Below are 16,904 nucleotides of genomic sequence, written 5' to 3'. Positions count from 1 at the left end.
AGACATCGCTGTGGAGCCTCACACAGCCTTCTCCTCTCTCTCCCTGCATATGCCAAGGGCTCTTAGCAAGCCAAAGAGCTGAAATCACAAGTGAGCTGACAATCACTAAGGAGCTGATATCACCTAAGAGCTGAGCTTGCTAAGGTAGCCTGCAGCTGGAAGCTGCCTGGGAGTCCAGGCAGGCTCTGCTGGACAGGACTGTGCTATCAGGAGCAGCAACAGCCAAAAGGGGAAACCCCGAAACCCGGCCGAGGCGCGCATTAAATGGACATTGATTTACCTTCATGCTTCATTAGGAAATAATTTAGGTATTTCGTTTTCTTATCTACAAATCAATTCATTCCGTAGTAATACAATTGTCAATTTAGAGGGAATCATAATAGGAACAAATACTAATTCTTTTCAAACAATTATTCATTCTATTACATAGTAATGATCATTCATTGTAATAATCACTGCAAATTATGTGAATGAACCACAATTGATATATTTTGAATATTTGTCCTACTATCAAATTTTCGATACTCTTCAATGTACAAAAACCATTCTCATTGTATTGATTCATATATCATTTATAACACTATAGAAAAGAATTCTTAACAGAGAATGATTGTTATTGTGATTTGTTATTAAACATGCTTTAAATAAGTGATAGATTTTCAAAAGGAAACGGCCTACGGCCCTTATTGGGAAACTCTGTCCCCTCTGGGAGCTGCAGTCAGTGCAGAGTTCCAATAAAGGTGGTGCCTGAACAAACGCTGCGTCTGTGAGTGTCCAGAGTCACCTCCAAGGCCATCCAGTTCGACCCCTGTGCCATGGGCTGGGACACCTCTGCCTGGGCCAGGTTGCTCCAAGGCCCAGCCAGCCTGGACTGGAACACTTGCAGGGACGGGGCAGCCACAGCTGCTCTGAGCACCCTGTGCCAGGGCCTCACAGGCCTCACAGCCAAGGCTTCCTTGCCCACAGCCCTGCTCAGCCTGCCCTGTGGCAGGGGGAAGCCATTGGCCCTGGCGCCGGCCCTGCAGGCCCGTGCCAACAGCCCCTCTGCAGGTCACTGCTGGGCCTGGTGCAGGCACGGAAAGGCCACAGGAAGGTGCCCCTGGAGAAGCCCTTGGAGAGCGCTGGGGCCAGGAGTGCCACCGTGAGGGCAGCGAGCAGGGCCTGGCCTCTCCGTCCGCGCGCGAGGGCTCAGGGCGGCCCCTGAGGCCCTGCCAGCTGGAGCACGTGAATGGGCTCTGACCTGAGATTCCTGCACCTGGCTCAGCTGTTCCAGTACAGCACGAGGGGTCAATTTGGGCCACTCTTGTACAGAACAGCTGAAATTCGCTGCCAGAAGCAGGCATGTGCCTCTTCTGGATCTAGAGTGGCCTGGAGGTGGTCTGGCTATTGTTCCATTTCAATGATGTCCAATAATGAGAACATTTCACAGCGGTGTTGGATGGCCTGGATCTGGGAAGACTCTAGCAGGAAAAACTGAGCCACCCTCGCCTACTCCACTCAGAGAAACCAGTGCCATCACAAAAGCACCTCTGGTGCTTCCATACTTGATATTATGTATCCTATTCAACATTATCGGTTATATTCTTTTCCCTAGGACAAAATGTCCGGGCACTTCTGTCTGCTTTGTGAAGGGAGCCCCTGGGGCCCATTCCCTCCCAGAGGCGCTGCACTTGCTGGGTGCTGGAGCTTTCATTGTTGGGCCCACTGGGAGCCCCTGAGCTGGGCTGGGGACCCATGTCAGGGCTGGCCCGGCTGTGATGCCTCTGGCCCCTGTGACATCAGGGGCAGCGTGTCACAATGGGGGCAGCTGGAAAAGGCCCCCGCAGGTAACGCTGGCCCAGCAATGCCTCGGCAAGCGGTGAGTGCGCACGTGGTAGGGCTGGGCTGGGCCAGGGCCAGGGCACAAGCACCAAACCCGGGCCTGCATTGTCCCCGTGCATCCAGGGCCAGCCCCTGGGCCCGGCGCCTTGGCCAGGGCACGGGGCTGCTGCTGGCCCACTGGCACAGGCCCTGCTGCCTGCCAGCTGCCTGGGGCCCTCTGCTTCCCGCCCTCCCATCCCTGCGCCTCCGGGCCTCACTTCAGCCCCCACAAGCTCCCTTGGTAGCCCCACTGAAACCCTTGTCTCTCTCCTCCTGCAGACCATGGCGAACAGACTCATCCTGGCCCTGGTTGTGCTGTGCATCTTCCCGTTCCCACAATCCGTGGTGAACAGATTTCATGGGGATGTGCAGCACCATGTGGAGGAAGAGAAACCGGCCCCCCCAGAGCCGCCTGAGCCTGGCTGGGGATCCCGGCTCCTGGCTGCCTTCCGGTACCTTCCCCAGATCTGGCAAATTGCTCAGGCACTGCTCCTGCCTTTGGGGTGGTGGCTCCGGCGCAGAAGGGCAGCCGCCAGGCAGAGAGCAGCGGCCCAGAGAGCTGAAGAACAGGCCAGAAGGAGGAAGGTTAAAATGGAGAAGAGAAGGCGGCTCCTTAAAAAGAGAAACAAAGAAATGGAGCAAATGCGCCGGACCCTCAAAGGATTGGAAAAGCAAATGGCCAGGCTGATTCAAATCAATATGGATACAAATATGATGCTGAAGGTAGGCAGGGCAGGCTTTTGGAGGACCAGAGGCAGTGGCCTGTGTGAAGAAAAGCTTCCTTTGGGCCGGCCAAGGCGAGCCGCACATCTTTGTGAGCAGCCAGCGCACAGAGCTGCGCTGGCTGCCCAGCACAGCCCTGCACTGGGGCACAGGCTCAGGGCTCATGACACTCCCTGCCCCTCTTCCCTCTATCTCTTCATTGTATCTATAGTATCTATATTAGTGTCTCTCTTTCCACTTTTCCATGCAGGAGCTTTGCATTGGCTCAAGGAGGGAGGCATTTGAAGGAAGATCCGGCCAAATGCCTCAAAATTGATTCAAATTGTTAAATAGTTTAGGAATATTTAAAAACTTTAAAATATGTTATTTAAAATATTTTATCAAAGTTTTAATAACTTTAATGCAGTATAATTCTAGATTAATATTGTAAGAATAAGTAATAATTAAGTAATGGCCCTTATCCTTTACATAATATAATTCCTATCATTCATCAAAACTAGTATGAATTATATTAATTAACAAAATTTAGGTATGCTATATTTTTATCTTAAGCAGTGAAATTTACATAACCTTCACAATTAAAATACTTAACTCTTTTATTAATTATCATATATAACAGTATATGAACTAGTTGCTTAGACAAGATTGACTATAATCAGAATTTGTTATTTTCAATATTTAAAATATGTTTTTGTGATTTGAAAATGACTCTGACTGCTCTCCTGTCTTGGGAGAGTGACTTCCATCTGGGAGATGCAGTCAGTGCTAAAATGCAATAAAGGCAATGCCTAAACAAACGCTGTGTCTGTGGGTGTTCATGTTGGACTCAGGTGTCAGCTGTGGGGAATTCCTGACAGAGGGGCACCACAGCACCCCTGGGCCATGCAGAGGCTCCTTTCCTCCCCTCCGGCAGCTGTTCCTGGGGTGCTGTGATCCAGCCTCTGCTCTGCGGGATGCCAAATGCAAGAGAACCAGGAGTGCCACCACTCAGACTGTCACTTAGGTCCCTGCAGAGCTCAGGAGACACCATGGCTCCTGTGTAGGCTGTGGAACGCTGCAGTAGGCCATGACAGCAGGGACAGCAGGGACAGCAGAGACAGGGGGACACAGCACAGGAATCACAGCCCCGCTGCCCTGGGACAGGCCCGGCAGGCAGACAGGACACGGGGCGGGCAGGAGTCCCCATCCTCTCTGTGCCCTCCTGAACACAGGCACATAAGGGACAGGGGGAATGGGGACACAGCAGGCCCCTCTCCTCTGGGAATATCCCACCTGCCCACGGGCCCTGACTGAGCAATAAAGACATCCCTGTGGAGCCTCACACAGCCTTCTCCTCTCTCTCCCTGCATATGCCAAGGGCTCTTAGCAAGCCAAAGAGCTGAAATCACAAGTGAGCTGACAATCACTAAGGAGCTGATATCACCTAAGAGCTGAGCTTGCTAAGGTAGCCTGCAGCTGGAAGCTGCCTGGGAGTCCAGGCAGGCTCTGCTGGACAGGACTGTGCTATCAGGAGCAGCAACAGCCAAAAGGGGAAACCCCGAAACCCGGCCGAGGCGCGCATTAAATGGACATTGATTTACCTTCATGCTTCATTAGGAAATAATTTAGGTATTTCGTTTTCTTATCTACAAATCAATTCATTCCGTAGTAATACAATTGTCAATTTAGAGGGAATCATAATAGGAACAAATACTAATTCTTTTCAAACAATTATTCATTCTATTACATAGTAATGATCATTCATTGTAATAATCGCTGCAAATTATGTGAATGAACCACAATTGATATATTTTGAATATTTGTCCTACTATCAAATTTTCGATACTCTTCAATGTACAAAAACCATTCTCATTGTATTGATTCATATATCATTTATAACACTATAGAAAAGAATTCTTAACAGAGAATGATTGTTATTGTGATTTGTTAGTAAACATGCTTTAAATAAGTGATAGATTTTCAAAAGGAAACGGCCTACGGCCCTTATTGGGAAACTCTGTCCCCTCTGGGAGCTGCAGTCAGTGCAGAGTTCCAATAAAGGTGGTGCCTGAACAAACGCTGCGTCTGTGAGTGTCCAGAGTCACCTCCAAGGCCATCCAGTTCGACCCCTGTGCCATGGGCTGGGACACCTCTGCCTGGGCCAGGTTGCTCCAAGGCCCAGCCAGCCTGGACTGGAACACTTGCAGGGACGGGGCAGCCACAGCTGCTCTGAGCACCCTGTGCCAGGGCCTCACAGGCCTCACAGCCAAGGCTTCCTTGCCCACAGCCCTGCTCAGCCTGCCCTGTGGCAGGGGGAAGCCATTGGCCCTGGCGCCGGCCCTGCAGGCCCTTGCCAACAGCCCCTCTGCAGGTCACTGCTGGGCCTGGTGCAGGCACGGAAAGGCCACAGGAAGGTGCCCCTGGAGAAGCCCTTGGAGAGCGCTGGGGCCAGGAGTGCCACCGTGAGGGCAGCGAGCAGGGCCTGGCCTCTCCGTCCGCGCGCGAGGGCTCAGGGCGGCCCCTGAGGCCCTGCCAGCTGGAGCACGTGAATGGGCTCTGACCTGAGATTCCTGCACCTTGCTCAGCTGTTCCAGTACAGCACGAGGGGTCAATTTGGGCCACTCTTGTACAGAACAGCTGAAATTCGCTGCCAGAAGCAGGCATGTGCCTCTTCTGGATCTAGAGTGGCCTGGAGGTGGTCTGGCTATTGTTCCATTTCAATGATGTCCAATAATGAGAACGTTTCACAGCGGTGTTGGATGGCCTGGATCTGGGAAGACTCTAGCAGGAAAAACTGAGCCACCCTCGCCTACTCCACTCAGAGAAACCAGTGCCATCACAAAAGCACCTCTGGTGCTTCCATACTTGATATTATGTATCCTATTCAACATTATCGGTTATATTCTTTTCCCTAGGACAAAATGTCCGGGCACTTCTGTCTGCTTTGTGAAGGGAGCCCCTGGGGCCCATTCCCTCCCAGAGGCGCTGCACTTGCTGGGTGCTGGAGCTTTCATTGTTGGGCCCACTGGGAGCCCCTGAGCTGGGCTGGGGACCCATGTCAGGGCTGGCCCGGCTGTGATGCCTCTGGCCCCTGTGACATCAGGGGCAGCGTGTCACAATGGGGGCAGCTGGAAAAGGCCCCCGCAGGTAACGCTGGCCCAGCAATGCCTCGGCAAGCGGTGAGTGCGCACGTGGTGGGGCTGGGCTGGGCCAGGGCCAGGGCACAAGCACCAAACCCGGGCCTGCATTGTCCCCGTGCATCCAGGGCCAGCCCCTGGGCCCGGCGCCTTGGCCAGGGCACGGGGCTGCTGCTGGCCCACTGGCACAGGCCCTGCTGCCTGCCAGCTGCCTGGGGCCCTCTGCTTCCCGCCCTCCCATCCCTGCGCCTCCGGGCCTCACTTCAGCCCCCACAAGCTCCCTTGGTAGCCCCACTGAAACCCTTGTCTCTCTCCTCCTGCAGACCATGGCGAACAGACTCATCCTGGCCCTGGCTGTGCTGTGCATCTTCCCGTTCCCACAATCCGTGGTGAACAGATTTCATGGGGATGTGCAGCACCATGTGGAGGAAGAGAAACCGGCCCCCCCAGAACCGCCTGAGCCTGGCTGGGGATCCCGGCTCCTGGCTGCCTTCCGGTACCTTCCCCAGATCTGGCAAATTGCTCAGGCACTGCTCCTGCCTTTGGGGTGGTGGCTCCGGCGCAGAAGGGCAGCCGCCAGGCAGAGAGCAGCGGCCCAGAGAGCTGAAGAACAGGCCAGAAGGAGGAAGGTTAAAATGGAGAAGAGAAGGCGGCTCCTTAAAAAGAGAAACAAAGAAATGGAGCAAATGCGCCGGACCCTCAAAGGATTGGAAAAGCAAATGGCCAGGCTGATTCAAATCAATATGGATACAAATATGATGCTGAAGGTAGGCAGGGCAGGCTTTTGGAGGACCAGAGGCAGTGGCCTGTGTGAAGAAAAGCTTCCTTTGGGCCGGCCAAGGCGAGCCGCACATCTTTGTGAGCAGCCAGCGCACAGAGCTGCGCTGGCTGCCCAGCACAGCCCTGCACTGGGGCACAGGCTCAGGGCTCATGACACTCCCTGCCCCTCTTCCCTCTATCTCTTCATTGTATCTATAGTATCTATATTAGTGTCTCCACTTTTCCATGCAGGAGCTTTGCATTGGCTCAAGGAGGGAGGCATTTGAAGGAAGATCCGGCCAAATGCCTCAAAATTGATTCAAATTGTTAAATAGTTTAGGAATATTTAAAAACTTTAAAATATGTTATTTAAAATATTTTATCAAAGTTTTAATAACTTTAATGTAGTATAATTCTAGATTAATATTGTAAGAATAAGTAATAATTAAGTAATGGCCCTTATCCTTTACATAATATAATTCCTATCATTCATCAAAACTAGTATGAATTATATTAATTAACAAAATTTAGGTATGCTATATTTTTATCTTAAGCAGTGAAATTTACATAACCTTCACAATTAAAATACTTAACTCTTTTATTAATTATCATATATAACAGTATATGAACTAGTTGCTTAGACAAGATTGACTATAATCAGAATTTGTTATTTTCAATATTTAAAATATGTTTTTGTGATTTGAAAATGACTCTGACTGCTCTCCTGTCTTGGGAGAGTGACTTCCATCTGGGAGATGCAGTCAGTGCTAAAATGCAATAAAGGCAATGCCTAAACAAACGCTGTGTCTGTGGGTGTTCATGTTGGACTCAGGTGTCAGCTGTGGGGAATTCCTGACAGAGGGGCACCACAGCACCCCTGGGCCATGCAGAGGCTCCTTTCCTCCCCTCCGGCAGCTGTTCCTGGGGTGCTGTGATCCAGCCTCTGCTCTGCGGGATGCCAAATGCAAGAGAACCAGGAGTGCCACCACTCAGACTGTCACTTAGGTCCCTGCAGAGCTCAGGAGACACCATGGCTCCTGTGTAGGCTGTGGAACGCTGCAGTAGGCCATGAGAGCAGGGACAGCAGGGACAGCAGAGACAGGGGGACACAGCACAGGAATCACAGCCCCGCTGCCCTGGGACAGGCCCGGCAGGCAGACAGGACACGGGGCGGGCAGGAGTCCCCATCCTCTCTGTGCCCTCCTGAACACAGGCACATAAGGGACAGGGGGAATGGGGACACAGCAGGCCCCTCTCCTCTGGGAATATCCCACCTGCCCACGGGCCCTGACTGAGCAATAAAGACATCGCTGTGGAGCCTCACACAGCCTTCTCCTCTCTCTCCCTGCATATGCCAAGGGCTCTTAGCAAGCCAAAGAGCTGAAATCACAAGTGAGCTGACAATCACTAAGGAGCTGATATCACCTAAGAGCTGAGCTTGCTAAGGTAGCCTGCAGCTGGAAGCTGCCTGGGAGTCCAGGCAGGCTCTGCTGGACAGGACTGTGCTATCAGGAGCAGCAACAGCCAAAAGGGGAAACCCCGAAACCCGGCCGAGGCGCGCATTAAATGGACATTGATTTACCTTCATGCTTCATTTAGAAATAATTTAGGTATTTCGTTTTCTTATCTACAAATCAATTCATTCCGTAGTAATACAATTGTCAATTTAGAGGGAATCATAATAGGAACAAATACTAATTCTTTTCAAACAATTATTCATTCTATTACATAGTAATGATCATTCATTGTAATAATCACTGCAAATTATGTGAATGAACCACAATTGATATATTTTGAATATTTGTCCTACTATCAAATTTTCGATACTCTTCAATGTACAAAAACCATTCTCATTGTATTGATTCATATATCATTTATAACACTATAGAAAAGAATTCTTAACAGAGAATGATTGTTATTGTGATTTGTTATTAAACATGCTTTAAATAAGTGATAGATTTTCAAAAGGAAACGGCCTACGGCCCTTATTGGGAAACTCTGTCCCCTCTGGGAGCTGCAGTCAGTGCAGAGTTCCAATAAAGGTGGTGCCTGAACAAACGCTGCGTCTGTGAGTGTCCAGAGTCACCTCCAAGGCCATCCAGTTCGACCCCTGTGCCATGGGCTGGGACACCTCTGCCTGGGCCAGGTTGCTCCAAGGCCCAGCCAGCCTGGACTGGAACACTTGCAGGGACGGGGCAGCCACAGCTGCTCTGAGCACCCTGTGCCAGGGCCTCACAGGCCTCACAGCCAAGGCTTCCTTGCCCACAGCCCTGCTCAGCCTGCCCTGTGGCAGGGGGAAGCCATTGGCCCTGGCGCCGGCCCTGCAGGCCCGTGCCAACAGCCCCTCTGCAGGTCACTGCTGGGCCTGGTGCAGGCACGGAAAGGCCACAGGAAGGTGCCCCTGGAGAAGCCCTTGGAGAGCGCTGGGGCCAGGAGTGCCACCGTGAGGGCAGCGAGCAGGGCCTGGCCTCTCCGTCCGCGCGCGAGGGCTCAGGGCGGCCCCTGAGGCCCTGCCAGCTGGAGCACGTGAATGGGCTCTGACCTGAGATTCCTGCACCTTGCTCAGCTGTTCCAGTACAGCACGAGGGGTCAATTTGGGCCACTCTTGTACAGAACAGCTGAAATTCGCTGCCAGAAGCAGGCATGTGCCTCTTCTGGATCTAGAGTGGCCTGGAGGTGGTCTGGCTATTGTTCCATTTCAATGATGTCCAATAATGAGAACATTTCACAGCGGTGTTGGATGGCCTGGATCTGGGAAGACTCTAGCAGGAAAAACTGAGCCACCCTCGCCTACTCCACTCAGAGAAACCAGTGCCATCACAAAAGCACCTCTGGTGCTTCCATACTTGATATTATGTATCCTATTCAACATTATCGGTTATATTCTTTTCCCTAGGACAAAATGTCCGGGCACTTCTGTCTGCTTTGTGAAGGGAGCCCCTGGGGCCCATTCCCTCCCAGAGGCGCTGCACTTGCTGGGTGCTGGAGCTTTCATTGTTGGGCCCACTGGGAGCCCCTGAGCTGGGCTGGGGACCCATGTCAGGGCTGGCCCGGCTGTGATGCCTCTGGCCCCTGTGACATCAGGGGCAGCGTGTCACAATGGGGGCAGCTGGAAAAGGCCCCCGCAGGTAACGCTGGCCCAGCAATGCCTCGGCAAGCGGTGAGTGCGCACGTGGTAGGGCTGGGCTGGGCCAGGGCCAGGGCACAAGCACCAAACCCGGGCCTGCATTGTCCCCGTGCATCCAGGGCCAGCCCCTGGGCCCGGCGCCTTGGCCAGGGCACGGGGCTGCTGCTGGCCCACTGGCACAGGCCCTGCTGCCTGCCAGCTGCCTGGGGCCCTCTGCTTCCCGCCCTCCCATCCCTGCGCCTCCGGGCCTCACTTCAGCCCCCACAAGCTCCCTTGGTAGCCCCACTGAAACCCTTGTCTCTCTCCTCCTGCAGACCATGGCGAACAGACTCATCCTGGCCCTGGTTGTGCTGTGCATCTTCCCGTTCCCACAATCCGTGGTGAACAGATTTCATGGGGATGTGCAGCACCATGTGGAGGAAGAGAAACCGGCCCCCCCAGAGCCGCCTGAGCCTGGCTGGGGATCCCGGCTCCTGGCTGCCTTCCGATACCTTCCCCAGATCTGGCAAATTGCTCAGGCACTGCTCCTGCCTTTGGGGTGGTGGCTCCGGCGCAGAAGGGCAGCCGCCAGGCAGAGAGCAGCGGCCCAGAGAGCTGAAGAACAGGCCAGAAGGAGGAAGGTTAAAATGGAGAAGAGAAGGCGGCTCCTTAAAAAGAGAAACAAAGAAATGGAGCAAATGCGCCGGACCCTCAAAGGATTGGAAAAGCAAATGGCCAGGCTGATTCAAATCAATATGGATACAAATATGATGCTGAAGGTAGGCAGGGCAGGCTTTTGGAGGACCAGAGGCAGTGGCCTGTGTGAAGAAAAGCTTCCTTTGGGCCGGCCAAGGCGAGCCGCACATCTTTGTGAGCAGCCAGCGCACAGAGCTGCGCTGGCTGCCCAGCACAGCCCTGCACTGGGGCACAGGCTCAGGGCTCATGACACTCCCTGCCCCTCTTCCCTCTATCTCTTCATTGTATCTATAGTATCTATATTAGTGTCTCCACTTTTCCATGCAGGAGCTTTGCATTGGCTCAAGGAGGGAGGCATTTGAAGGAAGATCCGGCCAAATGCCTCAAAATTGATTCAAATTGTTAAATAGTTTAGGAATATTTAAAAACTTTAAAATATGTTATTTAAAATATTTTATCAAAGTTTTAATAACTTTAATGTAGTATAATTCTAGATTAATATTGTAAGAATAAGTAATAATTAAGTAATGGCCCTTATCCTTTACATAATATAATTCCTATCATTCATCAAAACTAGTATGAATTATATTAATTAACAAAATTTAGGTATGCTATATTTTTATCTTAAGCAGTGAAATTTACATAACCTTCACAATTAAAATACTTAACTCTTTTATTAATTATCATATATAACAGTATATGAACTAGTTGCTTAGACAAGATTGACTATAATCAGAATTTGTTATTTTCAATATTTAAAATATGTTTTTGTGATTTGAAAATGACTCTGACTGCTCTCCTGTCTTGGGAGAGTGACTTCCATCTGGGAGATGCAGTCAGTGCTAAAATGCAATAAAGGCAATGCCTAAACAAACGCTGTGTCTGTGGGTGTTCATGTTGGACTCAGGTGTCAGCTGTGGGGAATTCCTGACAGAGGGGCACCACAGCACCCCTGGGCCATGCAGAGGCTCCTTTCCTCCCCTCCGGCAGCTGTTCCTGGGGTGCTGTGATCCAGCCTCTGCTCTGCGGGATGCCAAATGCAAGAGAACCAGGAGTGCCACCACTCAGACTGTCACTTAGGTCCCTGCAGAGCTCAGGAGACACCATGGCTCCTGTGTAGGCTGTGGAACGCTGCAGTAGGCCATGAGAGCAGGGACAGCAGGGACAGCAGAGACAGGGGGACACAGCACAGGAATCACAGCCCCGCTGCCCTGGGACAGGCCCGGCAGGCAGACAGGACACGGGGCGGGCAGGAGTCCCCATCCTCTCTGTGCCCTCCTGAACACAGGCACATAAGGGACAGGGGGAATGGGGACACAGCAGGCCCCTCTCCTCTGGGAATATCCCACCTGCCCACGGGCCCTGACTGAGCAATAAAGACATCGCTGTGGAGCCTCACACAGCCTTCTCCTCTCTCTCCCTGCATATGCCAAGGGCTCTTAGCAAGCCAAAGAGCTGAAATCACAAGTGAGCTGACAATCACTAAGGAGCTGATATCACCTAAGAGCTGAGCTTGCTAAGGTAGCCTGCAGCTGGAAGCTGCCTGGGAGTCCAGGCAGGCTCTGCTGGACAGGACTGTGCTATCAGGAGCAGCAACAGCCAAAAGGGGAAACCCCGAAACCCGGCCGAGGCGCGCATTAAATGGACATTGATTTACCTTCATGCTTCATTTAGAAATAATTTAGGTATTTCGTTTTCTTATCTACAAATCAATTCATTCCGTAGTAATACAATTGTCAATTTAGAGGGAATCATAATAGGAACAAATACTAATTCTTTTCAAACAATTATTCATTCTATTACATAGTAATGATCATTCATTGTAATAATCACTGCAAATTATGTGAATGAACCACAATTGATATATTTTGAATATTTGTCCTACTATCAAATTTTCGATACTCTTCAATGTACAAAAACCATTCTCATTGTATTGATTCATATATCATTTATAACACTATAGAAAAGAATTCTTAACAGAGAATGATTGTTATTGTGATTTGTTATTAAACATGCTTTAAATAAGTGATAGATTTTCAAAAGGAAACGGCCTACGGCCCTTATTGGGAAACTCTGTCCCCTCTGGGAGCTGCAGTCAGTGCAGAGTTCCAATAAAGGTGGTGCCTGAACAAACGCTGCGTCTGTGAGTGTCCAGAGTCACCTCCAAGGCCATCCAGTTCGACCCCTGTGCCATGGGCTGGGACACCTCTGCCTGGGCCAGGTTGCTCCAAGGCCCAGCCAGCCTGGACTGGAACACTTGCAGGGACAGGGCAGCCACAGCTGCTCTGAGCACCCTGTGCCAGGGCCTCACAGGCCTCACAGCCAAGGCTTCCTTGCCCACAGCCCTGCTCAGCCTGCCCTGTGGCAGGGGGAAGCCATTGGCCCTGGCGCCGGCCCTGCAGGCCCGTGCCAACAGCCCCTCTGCAGGTCACTGCTGGGCCTGGTGCAGGCACGGAAAGGCCACAGGAAGGTGCCCCTGGAGAAGCCCTTGGAGAGCGCTGGGGCCAGGAGTGCCACCGTGAGGGCAGCGAGCAGGGCCTGGCCTCTCCGTCCGCGCGCGAGGGCTCAGGGCGGCCCCTGAGGCCCTGCCAGCTGGAGCACGTGAATGGGCTCTGACCTGAGATTCCTGCACCTTGCTCAGCTGTTCCAGTACAGCACGAGGGGTCAATTTGGGCCACTCTTGTACAGAACAGCTGAAATTCGCTGCCAGAAGCAGGCATGTGCCTCTTCTGGATCTAGAGTGGCCTGGAGGTGGTCTGGCTATTGTTCCATTTCAATGATGTCCAATAATGAGAACATTTCACAGCGGTGTTGGATGGCCTGGATCTGGGAAGACTCTAGCAGGAAAAACTGAGCCACCCTCGCCTACTCCACTCAGAGAAACCAGTGCCATCACAAAAGCACCTCTGGTGCTTCCATACTTGATATTATGTATCCTATTCAACATTATCGGTTATATTCTTTTCCCTAGGACAAAATGTCCGGGCACTTCTGTCTGCTTTGTGAAGGGAGCCCCTGGGGCCCATTCCCTCCCAGAGGCGCTGCACTTGCTGGGTGCTGGAGCTTTCATTGTTGGGCCCACTGGGAGCCCCTGAGCTGGGCTGGGGACCCATGTCAGGGCTGGCCCGGCTGTGATGCCTCTGGCCCCTGTGACATCAGGGGCAGCGTGTCACAATGGGGGCAGCTGGAAAAGGCCCCCGCAGGTAACGCTGGCCCAGCAATGCCTCGGCAAGCGGTGAGTGCGCACGTGGTAGGGCTGGGCTGGGCCAGGGCCAGGGCACAAGCACCAAACCCGGGCCTGCATTGTCCCCGTGCATCCAGGGCCAGCCCCTGGGCCCGGCGCCTTGGCCAGGGCACGGGGCTGCTGCTGGCCCACTGGCACAGGCCCTGCTGCCTGCCAGCTGCCTGGGGCCCTCTGCTTCCCGCCCTCCCATCCCTGCGCCTCCGGGCCTCACTTCAGCCCCCACAAGCTCCCTTGGTAGCCCCACTGAAACCCTTGTCTCTCTCCTCCTGCAGACCATGGCGAACAGACTCATCCTGGCCCTGGTTGTGCTGTGCATCTTCCCGTTCCCACAATCCGTGGTGAACAGATTTCATGGGGATGTGCAGCACCATGTGGAGGAAGAGAAACCGGCCCCCCCAGAGCCGCCTGAGCCTGGCTGGGGATCCCGGCTCCTGGCTGCCTTCCGGTACCTTCCCCAGATCTGGCAAATTGCTCAGGCACTGCTCCTGCCTTTGGGGTGGTGGCTCCGGCGCAGAAGGGCAGCCGCCAGGCAGAGAGCAGCGGCCCAGAGAGCTGAAGAACAGGCCAGAAGGAGGAAGGTTAAAATGGAGAAGAGAAGGCGGCTCCTTAAAAAGAGAAACAAAGAAATGGAGCAAATGCGCCGGACCCTCAAAGGATTGGAAAAGCAAATGGCCAGGCTGATTCAAATCAATATGGATACAAATATGATGCTGAAGGTAGGCAGGGCAGGCTTTTGGAGGACCAGAGGCAGTGGCCTGTGTGAAGAAAAGCTTCCTTTGGGCCGGCCAAGGCGAGCCGCACATCTTTGTGAGCAGCCAGCGCACAGAGCTGCGCTGGCTGCCCAGCACAGCCCTGCACTGGGGCACAGGCTCAGGGCTCATGACACTCCCTGCCCCTCTTCCCTCTATCTCTTCATTGTATCTATAGTATCTATATTAGTGTCTCCACTTTTCCATGCAGGAGCTTTGCATTGGCTCAAGGAGGGAGGCATTTGAAGGAAGATCCGGCCAAATGCCTCAAAATTGATTCAAATTGTTAAATAGTTTAGGAATATTTAAAAACTTTAAAATATGTTATTTAAAATATTTTATCAAAGTTTTAATAACTTTAATGTAGTATAATTCTAGATTAATATTGTAAGAATAAGTAATAATTAAGTAATGGCCCTTATCCTTTACATAATATAATTCCTATCATTCATCAAAACTAGTATGAATTATATTAATTAACAAAATTTAGGTATGCTATATTTTTATCTTAAGCAGTGAAATTTACATAACCTTCACAATTAAAATACTTAACTCTTTTATTAATTATCATATATAACAGTATATGAACTAGTTGCTTAGACAAGATTGACTATAATCAGAATTTGTTATTTTCAATATTTAAAATATGTTTTTGTGATTTGAAAATGACTCTGACTGCTCTCCTGTCTTGGGAGAGTGACTTCCATCTGGGAGATGCAGTCAGTGCTAAAATGCAATAAAGGCAATGCCTAAACAAACGCTGTGTCTGTGGGTGTTCATGTTGGACTCAGGTGTCAGCTGTGGGGAATTCCTGACAGAGGGGCACCACAGCACCCCTGGGCCATGCAGAGGCTCCTTTCCTCCCCTCCGGCAGCTGTTCCTGGGGTGCTGTGATCCAGCCTCTGCTCTGCGGGATGCCAAATGCAAGAGAACCAGGAGTGCCACCACTCAGACTGTCACTTAGGTCCCTGCAGAGCTCAGGAGACACCATGGCTCCTGTGTAGGCTGTGGAACGCTGCAGTAGGCCATGACAGCAGGGACAGCAGGGACAGCAGAGACAGGGGGACACAGCACAGGAATCACAGCCCCGCTGCCCTGGGACAGGCCCGGCAGGCAGACAGGACACGGGGCGGGCAGGAGTCCCCATCCTCTCTGTGCCCTCCTGAACACAGGCACATAAGGGACAGGGGGAATGGGGACACAGCAGGCCCCTCTCCTCTGGGAATATCCCACCTGCCCACGGGCCCTGACTGAGCAATAAAGACATCGCTGTGGAGCCTCACACAGCCTTCTCCTCTCTCTCCCTGCATATGCCAAGGGCTCTTAGCAAGCCAAAGAGCTGAAATCACAAGTGAGCTGACAATCACTAAGGAGCTGATATCACCTAAGAGCTGAGCTTGCTAAGGTAGCCTGCAGCTGGAAGCTGCCTGGGAGTCCAGGCAGGCTCTGCTGGACAGGACTGTGCTATCAGGAGCAGCAACAGCCAAAAGGGGAAACCCCGAAACCCGGCCGAGGCGCGCAATAAATGGACATTGATTTACCTTCATGCTTCATTTAGAAATAATTTAGGTATTTCGTTTTCTTATCTACAAATCAATTCATTCCGTAGTAATACAATTGTCAATTTAGAGGGAATCATAATAGGAACAAATACTAATTCTTTTCAAACAATTATTCATTCTATTACATAGTAATGATCATTCATTGTAATAATCACTGCAAATTATGTGAATGAACCACAATTGATATATTTTGAATATTTGTCCTACTATCAAATTTTCGATACTCTTCAATGTACAAAAACCATTCTCATTGTATTGATTCATATATCATTTATAACACTATAGAAAAGAATTCTTAACAGAGAATGATTGTTATTGTGATTTGTTATTAAACATGCTTTAAATAAGTGATAGATTTTCAAAAGGAAACGGCCTACGGCCCTTATTGGGAAACTCTGTCCCCTCTGGGAGCTGCAGTCAGTGCAGAGTTCCAATAAAGGTGGTGCCTGAACAAACGCTGCGTCTGTGAGTGTCCAGAGTCACCTCCAAGGCCATCCAGTTCGACCCCTGTGCCATGGGCTGGGACACCTCTGCCTGGGCCAGGTTGCTCCAAGGCCCAGCCAGCCTGGACTGGAACACTTGCAGGGACGGGGCAGCCACAGCTGCTCTGAGCACCCTGTGCCAGGGCCTCACAGGCCTCACAGCCAAGGCTTCCTTGCCCACAGCCCTGCTCAGCCTGCCCTGTGGCAGGGGGAAGCCATTGGCCCTGGCGCCGGCCCTGCAGGCCCTTGCCAACAGCCCCTCTGCAGGTCACTGCTGGGCCTGGTGCAGGCACGGAAAGGCCACAGGAAGGTGCCCCTGGAGAAGCCCTTGGAGAGCGCTGGGGCCAGGAGTGCCACCGTGAGGGCAGCGAGCAGGGCCTGGCCTCTCCGTCCGCGCGCGAGGGCTCAGGGCGGCCCCTGAGGCCCTGCCAGCTGGAGCACGTGAATGGGCTCTGACCTGAGATTCCTGCACCTTGCTCAGCTGTTCCAGTACAGCACGAGGGGTCAATTTGGGCCACTCTTGTACAGAACAGCTGAAATTCGCTGCCAGAAGCAGGCATGTGCCTCTTCTGGATCTAGAGTGGCCTGGAGGTGGTCTGGCTATTGT

This window comes from Agelaius phoeniceus, chromosome 32 (assembly GCF_051311805.1).
Source record: "Agelaius phoeniceus isolate bAgePho1 chromosome 32, bAgePho1.hap1, whole genome shotgun sequence".
In the NCBI taxonomy this organism is placed as follows: Eukaryota; Metazoa; Chordata; class Aves; order Passeriformes; family Icteridae; genus Agelaius; species Agelaius phoeniceus.
Note: the sequence above shows the minus strand (reverse complement) of the source record.